Below are 19,512 nucleotides of genomic sequence, written 5' to 3' on the forward strand. Positions count from 1 at the left end.
TCCCTCAACCTAATATACAGCTAGATTTTCTCTTTTTGTTGAGACTGTGGGAGTTCAATCAATACTTTAATTTTCCTGGCATCATTTAGTCAGTTGTTTTGTTATTAAGCTGCATTATATTACATTGCTGTCTATCCCCTCCAGCAGCCTGCATGAGTAATCCAAAACTAAAGTTCTGTGTTGGTTCATAATTAGAAGAAAAAGAAAAAAAAGAAAACTGAAATGTGTGCCTGTGAGAGCTGCATGTGAACCAGGATATTTAAGTGAGCTTATCTGTTGACCTGTAACACTGGAGTGATGACCTACTTTATCCTCTCATCTCGCTCTCTCGTTAATTCTTTCGCTCTTATTTTTTGCTTGATGTCCTTGATATCCTCGAGCCCTCCATATTGATAAAGCCAAATAACTTTAATCACAGAGTATCTAGATTAATTCGAGAGTCCCAGACATCGTCGCCGTGCACCTTGATAATCTTGCGATACCGAAGGCAACAAAATGAATGGAACTGAAATGAACGGCAATTCTTGAAAACAGTTTTTTTTTTTTTTTTCTTTTAGTGCAACGAGGATGTTGCAAAACAAAATGCCTTGTGAAAGAATGCATAAAAATGTAATAACCTCAGTTTTATTCTGTGACTTTGGGACTAACGCAGAGTCTTTTTCACTCATGAAGAGCCTTCAGCCATTTTATTTCTTGCTCTCTATTGACACTTCGCCGTAGCAGGAAAGACGAGTGGATTTAAATGAAAGGTTGCTGTTAGCATTCCGCTCAGATCCTCCACATATTTTTTTTTTTCTTTTCGGCACAGGTCAGAATTTACACCGCACACTTAAAATAGAAAAGATAAAACACTGGCAAATGGCAGTAACATTTTACACAGGTCACGTCGTGCCACGCCATCTGACCTGGCAGCCCTCCCAGAAAAGAAATAGAGGGGAATCACAGCTGCTGTCTCACACTTTCTCTCTCCTCTGTCGGCCTCGCTCGCTCCCAGACACGCGTTGCCCCATCTATCGGATCCGCATGGGGGGGAAGCACAGTCTTAGTTATCATGTTTAATTTGTTTCCCACTGTGTCTCTAGTGTTTCTCAGCTGAATTATCAAAGCGGCTTGATCTCGTCTGTTCCATACAGCGCGTGTGCTAACCAAGTGAGAGAATGAACATAAGAGGAGACGAGGAAAAGCAACAATAAAGTCTTTGTACAGGCGGGACCGGCTTTTTCTGTGTTGCGTTAAATAATTACTCATGTCAGAATGTGACGTTTTATTAAATAGGTGCGATTTATTTTATGCATGTTGTGAGTCATTAGAGGCTGTTTGTGGCAGAGCGTGAGGCTCGCTGAGCCGATGTGAAGAAATGTTCTTCATCATTAAAAGTGACACTGACTTTGTAAAAATTTAAGGGTCTCCAAGCAGATTTAACAAAAAAAGAAAAACAACAACCAGCACCCGAGTCGACACGTGAAGTTATGAGAGCACGCAGCGATCTTCTGCGTGGTGAGCGATGACCCATGTTGAGGTTCTGCTTCAATAATTAAAGTTCATTGCTTTTCCATTGCGCTTTTTTTTTTTCCGTAATTTATTGAGTAATTTAATTTGGCGTGGAGGGGACAAAAAAATAAAGTGCACTTTAGAGTCTAATTGATGCCGGTTCCTACATAGTCCTGCATCCTCAGCATTCCTCCTCTCCAACCAATGAAGTTAACTAGGCGGGGGATGGAGTGCAGAGGGAAGATAGAAGAGGGCAAGGAAAGGGGGCAGGCAATCGGAGGATGAGGGAAAATAAGGAGGTTACCGTGTGTGTGTGTGTGTGTGTGTGTGTCCGTGTGTGTGGGGAGGTAGCAAATTTGATTTCTTTCACATCTATCATCCATTGTAAGCTCGTGGCTTTAAGAGGCAGCAAAAGTGCAGTCCATTTTCCTGTTACTATTGTAAGGGAGATTAGCAGAGGCTGGGCTTGTTTCTATTTGAGGAATAATGAAGAGTGTGTCCTCGTCCAAACACTACTCTACTCTTGCAGCAGGTCCTCTATTAGTTGCCCTTGTCACGCATCCTTTCTCTCCCTCTCTCTCTCTCTCTCTCTCTCTCTCTCTGTCTCTCCCTCCATTGAAATGTAAAAGCATGTGATGGTTCATCATCCCCTCGTCCTCAGGGATGTACTGGGGACAAGATTGAGTGCTGGACTTCTGTTCCGACCGGCCAATGTACCTGCCTGTGATGTAAAATATGATAGCAGAGGGGAAGGAAAGTCTTGCGGAAATGGCAGACTCCTGGGGTCCCACGCTTTCGCCAGGTGAGGATTCTTACAGAGGAGCTTTGCTGCCGAGGAGCACTTTGCAACAGTGTAGCAACAATGTCATCTTAATTATGTGCCTGCTGAAAACCAGCGCTGACACGAGGCCTGGATCCCTCCCCAGGTGGAAGAAAAGGGGAAGGGTTTGCCTCACATCAGTCTGAAAGTATGAGCTCCCTTGCATACTTTCTGCAGCACTCTTATTTTTAGTATCTTGACTTTTTACCGCTGTGGGGAACCTCCCAAATGGCCTGAAAGTAAGGATGCATTCGACACCTTTGTTCATTAAGAGAAATAGGGAGCAGAAAGGCAGTCTTTCATGGGCTCCCATGATGACACAAGGACGCCAGGAACGGGCCATGGAGAGGCAGCCTTACAAAGCTTATGTGGCCCCACTTCTCTGCCTCCCAATAATTCACTCTGGTCCTGGTGGAGTTAAGGTGTCAGCCAAGACATTCACACCGCCGGTTCATCCGAACAGAGGAATGGAATGATGAAAGGAAAACACCAGAGGGGATGGGGGAGGACAAGTGGCTCTTTTAATGACTCTGGAGTGTGATGGGAATGCTGTTAATGAGGAGGGCTGGGATAAGAAGCTATGCTTCCCACGTAGAGACAGACAAGCCTGGGAGGAGCCTGAAGAACAACTCGGCTCAGCTGTGCTTGATGCAGTTACAGCTGAGCAAAGCCAAGCAGAGCTCTGCAGAGCACGGGAGTGTGGGATGAATAGAGTTTGACTGTGAGGCAGGCAAAGATGGCATCGAGAATGAGCAGCTCCTCTCTTTTTTTTTCTCCTCTTCCCCCTTCTCCCAGAGAGACAGTGGCAGCTCTCTGGTGAAGATCAGAAAGGTGGGAGATGGAAAGTGAGCGGGAGTGGGAGAAAGAGAGAGAAGAGAGAGACAGTAGCCCCAGGAGCCCCATCTCCAGTCAGTAATTCCACTGGGGCTCTCCCCACCGCTCTTCAGTTTCCATCTCCAGATGAAAAATAAATAACCTCTTCAGACGGCCTCCCCCTCCTCTCAGAGAGAAACAGAGCTTTCCCAAGAGCTGCGTTCGCTTTCCTCATAGTTATCGCTATGTCTCCCCTCTTTAACTTAATCTTTTTTCACACTCTGTCACATGTACATGTCTGTTGATATGTACTGTAGATGACCACACGCGTGTTTTGCGTTGCGTAAGGAATGCAGTGATCTATTATGTTTCTTTGGTGGGGCTTCTGTTGCAAAGAAGGAAGGTGTGACACCTGGTTGTATTAACAGGTAGGCAGGTACTGTCACTGAACTGATCTAGTAAAAAATAATGCTGGTTTTGGAACTGGGAAATGCTTATTGACAGGGAAACCGACTTTGCCACAACATCTGCACTCTCCGTTGAGTGAAAGCTCACTCTCCCTCTCAGCTTCCTCTGCCTCTTCCATCGGTGGGGTTATTGTTCTTTTGCAGTGTAGGGTGACCACAGTGGTTCCAGTTGTTACACCATAATCTGGGGACAGAGACCGGGTAAAATAATGCCTCTTTCTGTTGTGATTGTGCAGTGGCAGATGCACTACCGTTTCATATGAATTCATCCTTTGTCTTTCGAGGAAAAATCCAGCCCAGCAGCAGACCAAATAGCATAGTGAAAGTGATGTCTTTAGGAAACGGATCTATACGCAGATTGGCGTCATTTTCTGACAGCCATGACAGAGTGCAATCAGTATTTACTCCTAATATGTGATTGTGTTCATCAACCTAAACATACCCTCTGATTTTTGCCCAAAAAGTGACCAAATTGAGACTGAACACTTGCCCTGCATCATCCTTCTGTTCTTGTTCCTCTCCACTCAACCACATTCATCTTCATAATAACTTACAGAACGAAGCACTAGATGCATCAGTCTACCTCAGCCCTCGGAGAGCCGTATGTTTAGAGTCTTGGCTATCAGCCTGTGTCAGAGTACATAGTACAATACTGACTTTGTACATGGAATAAGTAACATTTACTTATCTCTTCCACAATGGAGCATGTGCTCCCTGTGCAAGCACAACTGGCAGAGCGTAGCAGCCAGCCCACTGAAGCACACGGCTTGTGTGCAGCAAGATGTTCTGGAAAGCGCTGTAAGTCTGATGGCCTCGTCAAGAGGGAGACTCATGGCCGATTGTGCATGACGAGTGCTCCCTGCTATCCGATGCTTCTCCCTGGGCTTTCATGCAAAAATCTGAGTAGAGGAAAGGCTGTCTGTCGGGTGTGTGTCTGGCTTTGACCGGTCTACTTTTTACTCTTCAATATGAGTACTTCATTAAATATTTTTGAATGATAATTTAACATCATCATCGTCATGCGTTGGTTAACGTTAGGACCTGTGTGGACACATACAACCATCTCCTTCTATTCCACTGTGCTGTCTTCCTCTCGCCTCCCACCATCTTTCACTGCCTGTGTTTAGCTTGAAAATGTTCAGCATTATAATCTGGCCTTCATTTTACCTTCGTTCTCTGGTAGCATGTCAGCATTTTCTCTCTTAACTCCAGTATCTACTTCAGCTGCTGATACCTGTAATAAACGCTCTGCTTAGTGCTGATATCTCACTGTAAATCCGCTTACGATCACTAGCGTTGAGCCCAACAGGGGATGTGTAGCTCCGATCCTGTACGCTCGCTCTCTCGCGTGGTTCATCGCTGTTGCCTGTTGACATGTCTTTTGTGTGGCTTTGCACATCACAATGAAATGTGTCCACGCGGATTTAAAGGAAGCTGCGTGAAGAATCGCCTCGATGTGTGGAAACAGACATGCATGCACTATGAGGTTGTTATACTGGCTTGTTTACTGGCTTCTGCCATTTGAGGAAGAGGAAAAACGAAAGGTCAGATATTTTACAAGCAAAATGGTGGAATGGAATTAGTTCATGTGTACTCAGTCATGCATATATACTGTACAGACAATGGTGTAGACACGAATGAATAAAATCCATGCACAGTTCAAAAACAAACCTTACAGTCTCAAGCCCTGCAGCCATCTCTAGAGAATTACATCATGCTTTATTAAGTATTAAATTTCATGATTTGATGAACAAAAAATTGCAATGTGTTGGAAATGTTTTCCTGAGGGTACTGTAAAAGGTCATGGGGTCTTTAAAATCAAATAGGTTTATCTCCTTGGAATACATTTAGCTAAATTAACTGTAATATGCCTCACTGATGATGAGATTTCTTATTGGCAGTGGGTGACCCCAGAGGAAAGGTCAAGGGGTCACTAAAGTCAGAAATGTCCATCCTCTGGGGAGCATGAATAGGCACAGCAAATGTTGTTGTAATCTGCCTTGAAGGATTTAATAGGCCCTGTGTACAAGTTGCCTGAGCAGCAGGAAACATCAGTCATTTAAGCTTTGTTAATTCAGGCAGTCGCTGTGACATTACACAGAGGAGACCAGGGAACAGGATTCATGCTCTGTGGACCACAAATATCCAAAACAGACTGCATTGTGATAAGTTAATTTGAGTCCAGAGTTAAGAACTGAATTGGATTGTAGCATCAGATGCAAACTAAACAAGTGTCTAAAGTGATTCATCCTGTGACGCACGTCAGTGAGCTCAGTAAATATCATGGAAAGTTGTGCATTACATTTTGGCACGTTTCAGACACACCCAGCCTGATCAGCCATCCTGATGCTCATTTTTAGGTTCATAAGAGAGAACAGCACTGTATTCTCCCTCCATCTGAAATGTTCTATTTTATCTCCTGTCTCTTTAAGCCCCCCCCCCCCCTTTTGAATTCCCTGTCTGCTCTGATTGGTCTGCTCACACACGCCTGAACAAGCCCCACTCACTGTGTCTCAAGTCAGCTCCGTCTGGTTTTTAGCTTTCCTTTTGGCTTCACTTCTACTGTGACTATAGGCATAAATTATTTAGGTGACAAAAGAGAGAGGAGCTCCCGTCGGTGCAGAATATATAACACACTGGTGGACGTCGACAGCATATCGGTCCTGGTCGGCCGACCAACATGACCATCTGCAGGTATCAACAACAGAGCAGAAACATCAAACTAGAGTAACAATGCCTGCGCTGACAAAACAAACTATTAAATATTTAATGTGGTTTAGTCTGCACGCACTTACTGCCTAAACACTTAATGATCCAGATTTCCAGAGTTGGTTTTATGGCACAGTTAGATACAGGCGTTTCATCATAAAACAGCTTAATGTGACTGTACCGAGAAGTCAGTTCCTGCATCAAATGGGGCACAAATTGCAGCCTGCTATTTAATTCCGAGAGGGGAAAAAAAAAATCCAAATGAGTAGAATCTGAAGAAAGAACAGAAGGGAAAAATTAGAGAATATCGCGCCAATTTGTCAGTTTGCCATGTTCCCTTTGATGGCGCCGCACACTAACCACTTCTGCTACTGCTCTCATCTTCTTTTTTTTCCTGGAGACAGACACACCCAGTGACTCACCATGATGTCCATCACACCAGAAAATTATTGATAATGAAAGAAGATCCACTCCATTCTCCACTCCTCTTTTTTTTTTTTTGTTCCCTACATGTGTCTCTCACATCATTCACCAAAAGACTTTTTAAATAACAGCCTTCTACTTTCCTCTCACTCCAGGGTTTAATTTCTCAGACCTCACACTCGCAATCATGTCTCATATTTCTTTTATTAATTAACAAGAACTGTAAGCAAACAGATTCGAATCAAACATGCAGTTCCTATGGTACAGTTCCAGGTTGTTTTATCACTGATCTGCTCTCCATGTACCTTTTTTTGGCTTCTCGCGGTGCATATCACCTTGTGGTAGCGTGGCATCTGCTCTGATGCACTTTTCTTCAGAGGCTTTTTTTTTTTTTTCCGCCAGCCTTTCATACGAGCGTCAGACATTTCCAATGGAGAGATTTCATATTGGTAATTTACTCCCCTCTCTCTCTGGGGCTAACCATGCAGCATGAGTCTTTCATCTTCCCTGCTTCTCCTCAAACCACCTTTCGCCTGAAGTTTCCCCTCGGTGCATTTCGAGTGTTGGTATTGTGTCCTCCTCCCTCTGACTCGTTCCCTCCACTATTGTGTCATCCTTTATCATTTCTTTTGTTGTCGTCTTCTTCATCTTCTTCTTCGCGCGCATCTCAGTGTAGTTCTCTCATATTGCTAATGACAGCGTCGTCATGAAAACGGGTCACAGGATCTTAGAAAGGCTCCAGCACTTTTGATGGGGCCAAACCAATTACCTCTCCCGTCTCAAACAGCCGACAGCTGGTGTGTGTATTGGTGAAAACACAAGACAGGAGGGTGACTATGAATCCATTCCACGGGCAGATGAGTAGAAGTACATTTCCTCGTCAAAATTAGATAATCAAAGAGAGGAGACTGTCCTGAGTGAAGCTACGCGCTACAGCAACGTTCACACCATTCCACCTTTTCTCTCTCTCCCCCTTCTCAGCTTTGTTACTTTCCTCCACAGTTCAATCTGTCAGGCCTTCTCCCTCTGCACAGAACATATCTCATCCCTCCCCCTTCTGCTTGAACTCTCTTTGGACTCCAAATGCTAATTCAGTCGGGCACTTAATCAGACATATTAATTCCATATCTCCCCTGATTGCACTAATTCCACTCTGCAATGAGTTTGTCTGCGGCCTCCCCTCGGTGCAGCAGTGTTTTACACTGCAGTACTAGCCGCGGTCTGCAAAGGCATTCCTTTTAAATCATATGTTGACAACAAACACATGGCAGTGGTGATATGTTGTGCCCGCTACATGTAACGGTCTGTTTTGTATCACGTTTTGCTGCGATCCCTCAGCCCTACAGCCATTTCAGTTCCATTGGACTAGATAGCCATGTTTTGTGTCAGTCTGACAAGCAGTACATGGAGCATTTCTATGAAAATAAATAGAACCCATCCTGCGACAGTCTGCCAATGAAATAAAAAAAATTAAAAAATGAAACCTGGCAACAATGCCGACTGCTTCTGAATCACTCTGGCTAAACGGCACATTATTGTGGCACATTTGTCTGCGATTCAAGAAAGTCTGGTTGTCAGTGGCAGGAATTATTGACAGTGAATTCATTATACAGTGCAGACACAAGCATTCCTGTACAAACACACACACACACATGCACACACAACACAAGTGCACAGAGATAAACAGAATATGCCTGAAAAGCCTGTAAGCTCTCATATTGTCTCCTGACAAATGGTGTACATAGCTCAGACGTGTATTAATTAAAATCATATTAAAGTACTGATTTAGCTGCTTTTTAATTTAATTAAGTCACAGATCACGTAATTGAGAGAATTACAAAATTTCATTCTTTGTTCCAGATAATTGTATTCCATCTTAATGCCTACTTTAAAGTCTATTAATTTGTTTTATCTCGTCGCCATCGTCTGCCTTGGACTTTAAAAAAAAAAGAAAAGAAAAGAAAATATGGCTCGGGAATCTTTGTGTGCATGTGCATCATGTCAAAGCAGACCTTACAGATTTCATGGATCTTTTTAAACTTCTTGATATGATCTCTCTGCCTTTCCCGGGAAATGGCGTTGAACTAGATCTTCGCTTCAGCAAACATGTATATTTTAAGATAACAAGAATTCTAATATTTGACTTCTATCTATCTATTTCTTTCTATCTGTTCTATCCTTCTAGTCCTTTTCCTTACTGTCTGGTCACTTAGCAATTTGGCCTGCGAGGACCCTCTACCAGACACAGATGGATTAACCATTAGATAATGACAAATGGCAGCCGCAGCTGAGCTGATTTCAGCACTTACTGCTCCTCTGGGAGCCCGTACTCACCACACTGCAAACCACACTGACCGCCCCCACCCAGGATCTTAATTGAACGAGTGGCTGTGCAGCCAATTGATTCAGCCTGACATGCATCTCTGGTCATTTCCAGCGGGTGATGTAGTGTGACCCGCAGGTCAAAATATGCTGCGATCTGGAGCAGAAGGCACCGACATTAGTCTTGATTTGTTGGACTACTCCTCTTTCAGAGAGGGACTTTATCTCTGTAAGTTCATGGGAGATAAAGAGAGAGACGAGAAATGGCTGAGTAGATCTTTTGATGTCCTGCAGACCCCTGAAGATAAAACTTCATTGGACTGACCGATGTTGAAGATGTGATGAGATGATAAATGGCGCCACGCGAAATATAGAGCGGTGATAAAATGTATCTGGAAATGTTATTGTTGCAACATAGGTGCTATGATTGATTGATTTCAACTGCAATGTGATGTTTAAACTTTGTGAATCAGATTTTAACGTGTTGGCACGAGTCCATCATGATCTGCTTCATCTGGAGACCAAACAGCTGCCGATCTGCGTTAGGTGTGACATGCTAATGGAAGCAATATGCATTCAGTTGTGTGGTGCAGCACAATAAATGTGTGAATATATATATATATATATATATATATATATATATATATATATATATATATATATATATATATATATATATATATATATATTTTTTTTTTTTTTTTTTTTTTTTTTTTTTTGAAAAGCATGGTATAGTTTAACAATTGTGAGGATAAATTGCAATTCCACCGATTTTACACATTCAAGTATGTTTACATGTCTTGAGGAGTAGTAATGCATATGTGGGACATTTTAGTATAAAGCCTTTTGTGGCTCCAGAAGAAACTGCGTGTAATCTTGCCTCAGGTGCCACTCAGTGGCTAAGTAGTCTGTAATTTAGTTGTACTGCAGTCCTATGACACTGTTGGACTCATCATGTACACTTAGAAAAAACAAACAATAAAAATCAATACAGCAGAACACCGAAGAATGATGCGCCTTCCTCTTCCTTTTGCCACCTACATTACCCACAATGCAATTTAGCTACTGAGTGACATCACTGGAGGGACTTTATCAGACTGTGTGCAGCTTCCTCTGGAGCCACAAGAGGCTTTATACTGCTTTTCTTTCAGTATATAAGCAATAGGACTCCTCAAGACCTGTAAACACACTTTAAAGTCTAAAATATGTGGAGTTACCCTTTAATCTCTCCCCTTATCCTAGAAGGACCCAATCACCATGGAAGCAGCAGCTGTCTCCACCAGACCAGGCTGTTTGCACGCTTGAGTATAGTTCTTTTTAATTAGCGAGGACATACATCTTTTTCGACACATTCTGAAACACTGACTTGAGAAGTGATTCTGTAAAAAAAAAAGAAAAAAAAATGGAATGATGCAGTGTTATGTCAAAGAAGGAGGAAAGCCAGGGGGTGTTTTTTTGTTTTTTGTTTTTTTTCGGGAGTGTGTATGTGTGTGTGATACAATATTGATGTTGTTGATAATAACAACAATGATAATGATTACAACGGCAAAGCCCATATTCATCATCACTATCCGTGGGGATCATTTGTCATTCTTAGTGAAGTTTCAGCCAGAAAACATTGCACCGTTCCTCCTCATAGTATCGTGCTGCACTTCATTCTACGATACGTACCACTGTATCACCAGGTCAGTTTGTAAATATGTTACCTGTACATTGTATATGTACAGTATCATTTCCTCTTATTAACTGCTGTCATTGTACAATGATATTCCCATGTAGATGTAGTAGCCGATCCTAAATCTGTAGAGGTGTGAGACTAGGCCTGATGTTAAGGGATCAGCAATAGATTTGAGCCGACATGTATTAACAAGAAGCTAAAACTTCATAATCTGTAGTTACTGTGTCATCGACCTGCATTAATGTCCAGAACACATCATCACTGAGAAACACACAGGCACTGTAGGTTAGTGTTTACGTCAAATCCCACAGAACCAGACCCATCCCTGAAAATATCCCCTGACAAATGCACTTCTCTCCCCAAACGTAGGAAACGAGAGACACAAGCCTCTTTTAGATAGAAAAGAAAAAGAAATTTGCAGCAAAGTAAAGGCTGCAATGTGCCGCCTTGTCTATCTAAAAGGGAGGTGCAATATTCCTTCTTTTCCAAAAAGTTGCCCTTGGAGTAGGCGTAAACATTCTTCCAAGAATCTGCTGTCCTCCATCATGACTGCTTTCTCTATGAAGTCCTCTGAATGTGGGCTGTAATATGGATTGAACAAATCTCTACAAGTGGCTGTTTTGTCGAATTTGACTTTTACTGGATTTTTAGATGTGTGGCATTTAAACCTCTAGGGCTCCTTGCCTTATTTCGCAATGTTAACCTAAATCAAAACACATTTGTTTATCGGCCCTGTGATTTTGATTCTGATTCTTCCTTGGCCCACGCTGCACCATTACCACAAGACTTAAAATCAAGCTAGTAGTGTCTTTAAAGATCATATTGTCAATGATGGCTGAGTATCGCATAAAACATTTCTATACCACTATCGACACCGATACCTTGACTTGAGTACTAATGTCATGAACTCTGTTTTTACAAAAGGTTACATTAGACACGGTGAGCTCGGTCATAACTTCAAGACAGCCGGTCACCAACACACTGTTAGGTCTATGCTGCATGCTTCTTGGCTCACTGAGGCTAAGAAGATTCAAACCTGGTATCGATTGACAAGACATCTTGCAATACTTGATAATATCGAGGCAATCCGAAATTTGATACCCAACACTATCTTCAAAAGGCAAAGACGTGGTTCAGGCTTGGTGCAGTAAACAGGCTGGAGATGTTGATGATTATGGAGAGATGGAATTATATAATTGGACTGATTTCTGTAGCTGTTTGTGATCAGACAGGCCTTGCATAACCGTATCCCTTGAATTTTCATTTGTTGGATCAAAGATGAAGACTGGAACGAAGCTGCCTTATCAAATCAAGAAGTGTGGCTTGATCTAGATTTGCCTTTCAGGACTTCCGACTGGCTTGATCATCTTCTTGCATGCAGACTTAAAAAAAAAAAAAAAAAACATTAAAAAAAAACACCCCTTGCAGAAATATTCCATTCCACCCCTGCAAATTCCGAGGAAACAGTCGCTAGTTTTAAGCCTTTTGCCATTAAATTCTATTCTGTTTGGTTCAGTTTTATGCCATCAGGAGCTCATTAGGCAGGTCAAGATATGTTTGCAGTGTTTTTACAGCCATTAGCTGCTGGTCATTTGGGGTATAATGCAACTGTAATGTGAAAACCGTACCCAGCGGCGGTGCTGCATAAATGAGACGCCGTCGGCAGAACTCTTATCTCAAAACAAAGGTTGAGGTCACGATGGGCCTACACAATAATGTTGGCGCGGATCAAACACACACTTATTTGCACTCGCAGCTCCTGCACTGCACTAATGGATGGCGGATGAGACGGAGAGCTTTATCTCCGTTTGCTTTTGTCCCCCATAATTTATTCAGCGGGGTCTGTCCTCTTTGTGGTGTGTACACGTCGGTGTGTGTGTCTGTGTGTGTTTGTGAGGCTTTATGGCTTTGACTGTCCCCCTTGTCTCCTGGGGAATGAGCTCTTCCGACGTGCGGTACAGTAACGTACAGTAGAGCCCGGCTTGTTAGATAGCGGTTCTCAGAGGCACTAAAATATCGGCATCAGCAGAGAGCGCTGAGGAGGAAGTGGACTGAAAAGGGAAAACCAACAAGATGACTCAATGATTATTTAGAAACAGTAAAGAGAATTTTGAATTAGATATCCTGGGGGTTTTTAAAAAAAATAGCTTTTTTTTTTTTTTTTTTTTGAGTAGATACATCATAATCTTTTCCAAAGCAGTGCATTATTCATGGGCTGTATTCCACGGAGAGCACAGAGCGGAGTGGACACAGACTGCATCGGTGTAAATGTGTTATCTGTTCTCAAAGCGTTCTCACAGTTTGCCTCTCGTGTGTTTTCAGGGACAGCTTCATGGTGGTTTGGACGTTAACATGAGGACGACAAGAACCCCCCTGGATCTGTGATTGAACTGGCAGGTAAGACCAGACTGAGACAGAACCAGAAGCCGAGAGTGTCAGAGAAAATGAAAGACATTTTTTGTGCTTGTTGTGTCTAAATCTAAACTGTAATTATGTAACATGAGTTCAAACAGAACTTATAGCTATGTATTTTTTATTTTATTTTTTTTTTCAAGCCATTTTAGCTGCAGAGGAAAAACATACTATTTCAGTGTGGGGAGGCCTGGGCCTTTTTTCACTCAGTGTTTTCCCTGAGAATGGACCCTCTCAGTCAAAATAAATCATCCTTATTATCTCAGCAAACTACTGCTGGTGCACTTCTTAAAGCGAGAGAACACAGCACAGTCCAAAGGTGTCTAATTCTGGTGGATTGGAAACTATAAATCACCCAGGTGTTTCTGTCTTCTGCCCCGTGTTTGCTGGATTAGCCTCCAGCCTCCTGTGATCATGAGAAGGATTTTGTGGGGGAAGGAAGTGAACGGCTAAATGAACAACTAGTTTCATTTTTTCCTGTTCACTTTAGCCGTTTCATGGCTGAGCCATTGAATGCTTCCAAGCTACACTATGTGCCTTACATTCAGGGATGTTGTTAATCAGTAATTGGACTATTCTAAAACACAATGCTATAATGGGATGTTTCTTGTTCTTTCAGGAACACAAGTGTGTATTATTGATTTTTTTCTTTTCTTTCTTTTTTTCAGTCCATAAAGACTGAATAATTTGTAGATCTGCTGAGAGTGTTTAGCAGCTTGTCTGGGGGAATAATCATTGTGGAACAGGCGCAGATTATGAGGAAAACAATATTTGCACCATAGGGTGCTGCTGGTCCTTGAAAATAGCCTCACCCTTTTTGGCTGTTTTATGATTATGCAGGGCAATCATTGACCACAGTGGCTCCCACGTGATGGCTAACCACGCCATTACAAATCCACAGTCGTGATTTAAAAGGTGGAAATGGTATTCTTGATATGTTTTCATGACCTTTGGCTGTTCACATCTGTAGGCACGCCGAGCTAACAACTATCAGTCATCATTAGATGAACGACGAGAGGAACAGTGTGAAATATTGCCTTCAGCATTTACAGTAATTAGCTTGGTCGTTTGTATGACAGCTAGGCTATGCACATATGCAACGACGACTCGTGCTACACATCACTACAAAGCTTGGATTCTCACGATTCGATCCATGCAAACCATTTCAACAGACAACCACGTCAGGCGAGTACAATCAACAAACAAGCAAACAAGTAAGACAGCCCAGATAGGAACATACACCGTATGCCTGCCTTGGAGCCTCCAACAGTCAGGGAGTGATTGCATTGACAGGAGACCCCTCTCTCCTGAGGAGCCACCTACATGTCCGCCACTGGAAGATTGATGCATTATGCATCCAGTGAAGTTTCAAATCAGGCAAATCTTTATGTGGAAAATAAGAGCTTTTTGGACTATTTCCTACATACAAAACTAGTGTAAATAATCACAATAAAAGCATTACATTAATTTTATGTTTGTTACTCTCAAACAGGGCTGTTCTGAGGTCGCAAATGGTATTTTTTGCAAAGCGCTGGGATATTTCCTGTTAAATGTTAATTTTCAGTGTACTCTTGTCACATCTGACCTCGGACCTTGTAAGGCTGTGTGATCTGGACCTCTTGTGTTATGCAGTTGCAGGTCATCTGCAGGCTTACTGTTGCAGTCACAAAATCCAGGCAAGGAAAAAAAAATGAATATTTCAGTGTGTTCAAACTCCTGTAGATCAATACCAGAAGCACTTACAGAGCTTGGCTTCAGGCTTTTCCTGAATAGTGAGAGAATTTGAACTGGTACTTTGTAGTAATTTGAAGTGGGGTTACTATATGCTGCAGATCTATCATCACATATATGTCGAGTAGAGATGTGCACACAGCCCATAAAACTTCCAGCTTACAGTTCTGGCATGCTGAGTGCAATGATCCCTAACAAGATGGCACATATTTTAACATATACGCAAACTTTTCCTCGCTTTTGCATCATAAAATCCCAAATGAATATCAGCTCTGTAACTGAAATATTATATATGTAGGAAACTGACAAAGATAAAGATGTACTGGTCTATAAACTGTTGGCTTTACCCAATCAGAGCACACCACTTAATGAGAAAATTACCTTGCTGCTTGGATGCATGAGAGAGCCTGCGGAGAAAGTGGGAATAAAGTTTGATATTCAGTCACTGAAGTGGAAAAAAATAAGAGGAACTTTATGACTCTCAGCGGTGTTTCTACTGTGCTGGTACCTCTGCTCACGCTGCAGGAAGTCTGTTTGCACCAGACATTTCACCTTTGTGTCAGGCGAGAGGGCTGCTGGACTGCACACAGAAAACACGCCTCTGGTGTGAACATCCCTGCCGCAGCTCATGCATGTAACTTCCTCTACACGTCTGCTCCACTTTTGGTGTGAACTGCTGTCACAGTGTCGGGGAGCTCACGCTCGCGAAACCTCTGTCCCTCTGGGCGGATGATGGCGTTTGTCTGCATTGGCCATATGTTGTCGTAATTTTAGAATCTGATATCCACCGACACAGGAAACCATTCTGGAGACTTTTACAGCCAATGCAGAAGCGAATCGAGCGCAGACTATCTGGCCTCTTTAAGACTCTGCGAGCGCCCCCATTTCCCTTTTGGAAACTGACACATAAAAGTGGCGATTGTCAGCGCTCTTTAAAAGCTAAGTAGCATTCGACTTATTTGAAATGACTCACATGAATAGTTGCCTTTGTGATTCACTTAGTTCAAAGCTCCTTTTCATGTGATATTTCTCTTATTTCATCCACCCTTTATACCCATCCCAGCGGGGCGGGAGATCGGCTTTCTTCAGAGAAATACTATTGAATTTTTTTTTTTTGCAAAAGGAATCAATTCACATGTTTTGTTTCCTCTGAATATGGATCATCTTCCTCTGGCAACACGTTTAAGAAGAAAACAGCTTGTGACATACATGTTCCCAATAGTGTGTATTCACATGTAGTGATGTGTTATTGAAAGAAAGAAAAAAAACAATTAGTTTTATTACTGGGCTATAACTTGTCAGTACGCCTCCTCACAGAGGCCCTCTGTGTTTTCTTATTCAGAGCTTCACTCTTCTTCTCTTCTTCTTTCATCTTGGCTTGTTGTTAGGTGAAATGAGCATCACTCTCCCTTCTCACTGTTACTTCTGTGGATTTGCCTTTGAAATGCGTTCGTGAGCATCTCCATGCTGCAATAGTGTGTGCACATGAATATGAAGTGGTGGGGAAAAGGCGCCTGATAACAAACAGTGACCAAACTCATTCACACACAGTGAATATCCTGAACACTATTGTGATTTTATTTAGATTTGTTCAGGCAGAAGGTGTGAACATACTTCCCTTTAATCACTTTAATTTTTTCCCCTTAAAATAACAACTTTAAAATCAATTTTTAATCAACAGTATCTTCTATATTAGATGAATTGTGTCTCAAGCATTATATACGTGTTTACTTTAAGAACTACGTTTTCAACACACAACATGTGTTTGATGTCATGAGTTTTGTTTGTAGCTAGCAACTACATTACAAACTGTTACAGATGTGGGATTTCTATATACAGCAGCATACACAATTTCTACATAATGTTGCTTTAAAACAATGATAGGTGTTGTATAGAGATCAGCGAATTGGTAAAGCAGTATGAATGGAAATGTTTTGTATTATTTGATTTCCAATCCGGCATTTCAGTCCAACATTAAGCCCATTTGTAATCAAATACGTAATGAAAATAAAAATAAACTAAATTCAGTGCCAGCGTTGTCCACTAGAAATAAACTAGATCCAGCAATCTGAGCGAAGAAGGGCTCTTATTGGTTCACTGTTGGCTGTCTCTACAAATCCCATGCTGGAAGATACAAATAGAATGCAAAGCTTTCTAAACCATGATTAGGCACACAATCTATTTATTGGCATTTTCAGTGACACACAGACACACAGATACACCCTCACATCACAGAGGTCCAAGCCTAAAATCCCAAAGCTTAGAATGCAGTATTCTTTGTCTCGCTTAAAGGGGCACTGCGTAGTTGTGTTGAAGAAATTCAAACTCAGTGTTTCAATATTTACCAGTGGAATACAATCTCAGAAATATTTGTACTTGTCCAGAACTGAATAAACGAGCTGTTCTCAGAGGAAAACAAGATCTCAAGAACAGTTTTTGCAGCTGGTGAAGGTGGCAGGGTCCGCCAAACATAGACAAAGTAAAACAATATGAAAGTGTATCATCCTTTAAGGTCAGTTTGTTCATTCGGTTGATTCAGTTGTGAAAACTGAGAGTTGATATTGTTTGTTTAGCGCATAAATAAAATAATTGAAAGTCAATAAAGATCCCCAAAACTACGTAGTGCACCTTTAAATTTTCTAATATTAATTAATGACTTACTTCCACCGTCAAGCATCCATTTACATTCCAGTTAATCAAGATGGATGATGAAGTGGATGCAGTGGCCTCTCTTCACTGTAATGACGTGTTTTCAAACCACCAGAGGTCCCCCCGGTCTCATTGTTCCCGCTGAGAGATGAGATGCATCCCACACGTTTTATTTTGGTCCTTTTTAGTTTTGCCCATTGCTTTTTCCTTGCTCAGTAACACAGCCTTTCTGTGAAGCCGACCTTCAGTCCGACTGATGCCACGCAGGTATACTGACACATCAGTCAGGGAGACATTACAAGCAGGCGTCCTTGAAGGTGTCAACACCGAGCGGGTGTTAAAATCAGTCATAGCTTCAGAGAAGGAGAACAAAGTGTTTGTCCAGACATCCGGCTCTGCTCCTTTAACTCACCGACTCACTGCAGTGGTATAATTCTGCTCTGCCTTTATACCATTAAACCACAAACACCTATTGATTTTGTTAATCAGTCATTAAGGCTCCTGGTGAATTGCAGCAGTCCAGAAAGGGCTGTAAATGTTCAAGAATTAAACTTGGAGCCTGAGGAATTATTCCACACATTCCATCATGAAAGGCTTTCCATTATATTATATTTCCTGGCACGACGGCCTCTGGTTCTCTCAGAGACGTCATCACTGAGCTCCGTCCTATCTCACCACGTTCTCTAAAGCCCAAACTCAATCACAGGGAGTCACTGTACTGCCTGTATGTCCGGGTTCACAGCCTCAGAGTGACCTCTGCACGGCTCGGTCAGACTCAAAGTGATGCATGCCAGCCCTGACCTCTAGCCGGACTCCTATGTGACAGCAGCATCGCGGACTCCTTCATCCTACATCCTTGAAGAGCAGTTAGCAGCCATTTTCTGCCCATAGCCTCTCTGTGAAAAATGTTCACAGGGTGAAGAATGATTTTATCAATACCTCTTGTCACCCACGCGCCCCCACCGCCAACACACTGCTCACTGTGAAACAAGGAGTCTGTCACATACGCAGCTTGTGAGATTTTGCACATGCTAAAAGCACAAACCACAGAATAAATGCCTCAAAGACACACACCGTCTGTGGAATATCTGTGCAGTTGGTACAAATCCTTTATCCGAGAACAACAGGGGAACAAAAATATTGTGAAGGAAGGATTATTTTATTTAGACGTCATAAGGATGTTTCTGGTTAGACACTTGCTATATTGTGTGAATACTTTCCCTATATGTGTGTGGAATATATGTGGACATTTGCATTTAAGACTCATATTCTGTATTTGGCGTGCATCAGCACATCCCTGTATGTATCCTCGCATGTGTTTTCAAGTGCAGCGGCCATAAACAAGCTCCTGGTCAGGCACTCCTGTCCGAAGAGGCCAATTGAAATTACTGCGGCTCATTTATCAGGAACATGTGTCTCTCCGGGGCTCATCCTCCGACAGAGGTGGAGGCCAATCGTTTCTTTCTCCGTGCAGAGCCGGCCCACGCCCGAATAACAAATGCGATGCCCTGTAGTAGCGATGCACAGTCCTCATCGTGCTCCGGTGACACATCCCTCTCTGGAGCAGATGCTCCAGCGTTGACTCACAAGTGAAGCATCATCACCAACAATGGCCCCATTCAAAAATAGAAGAGGATGCGTCACTGTAAACACGGAGACACTGAGACACTTTTTAAACCTGGCAGGTATGAGGTGACAAAAGGTTGTTACTCACAACCTAAACTTAGCCTGGAGAGATAGAAATAGGGCAGATATGTATATGTATGTGTGGCGGTAATACAGACTCTTCCATATTGTGTTGCCAACATGTTCTCACTTCCAACACCGGCCTTAAGTTTTAAATTTTGACACTCTACCTACAACCCTTTGGCATCGCTTTTGCACATGAAAGTTCAAGTTAGCAAAAATGAATCAGCCTAGACTTTCGAAATAAAGCTCGCTCACAAACAGTGTATGTATAGTGTCGTATTCTGACTTACGTTGTTAAACTACCTGAT

At 42.3% G+C, this 19,512-nt stretch overlaps 1 protein-coding gene across 4 annotated transcripts in view; it reads left to right on the top strand.

Annotated features, from left to right (window-relative positions):
- Positions 1-19,512, top strand: part of LOC119024611 (leucine-rich repeat-containing protein 4C-like) — a 184,196-nt gene that overhangs the window by 148,998 nt on the left and 15,686 nt on the right. For 3 of the 4 annotated variants that reach the window (XM_037107551.1, XM_037107552.1, XM_037107550.1), the window contains one exon: positions 13,046-13,120. The gene's annotated coding sequence lies outside the window, so the exon portion shown is untranslated. Of the gene's footprint in view, positions 1-13,045; positions 13,121-14,304; positions 14,350-19,512 lie in introns of those variants that run through there. The other variant, XM_037107553.1, reaches the window with a different exon arrangement.

The sequence above is a fragment of the Acanthopagrus latus genome, chromosome 8 (genome assembly GCF_904848185.1).
Source record: "Acanthopagrus latus isolate v.2019 chromosome 8, fAcaLat1.1, whole genome shotgun sequence".
In the NCBI taxonomy this organism is placed as follows: Eukaryota; Metazoa; Chordata; class Actinopteri; order Spariformes; family Sparidae; genus Acanthopagrus; species Acanthopagrus latus.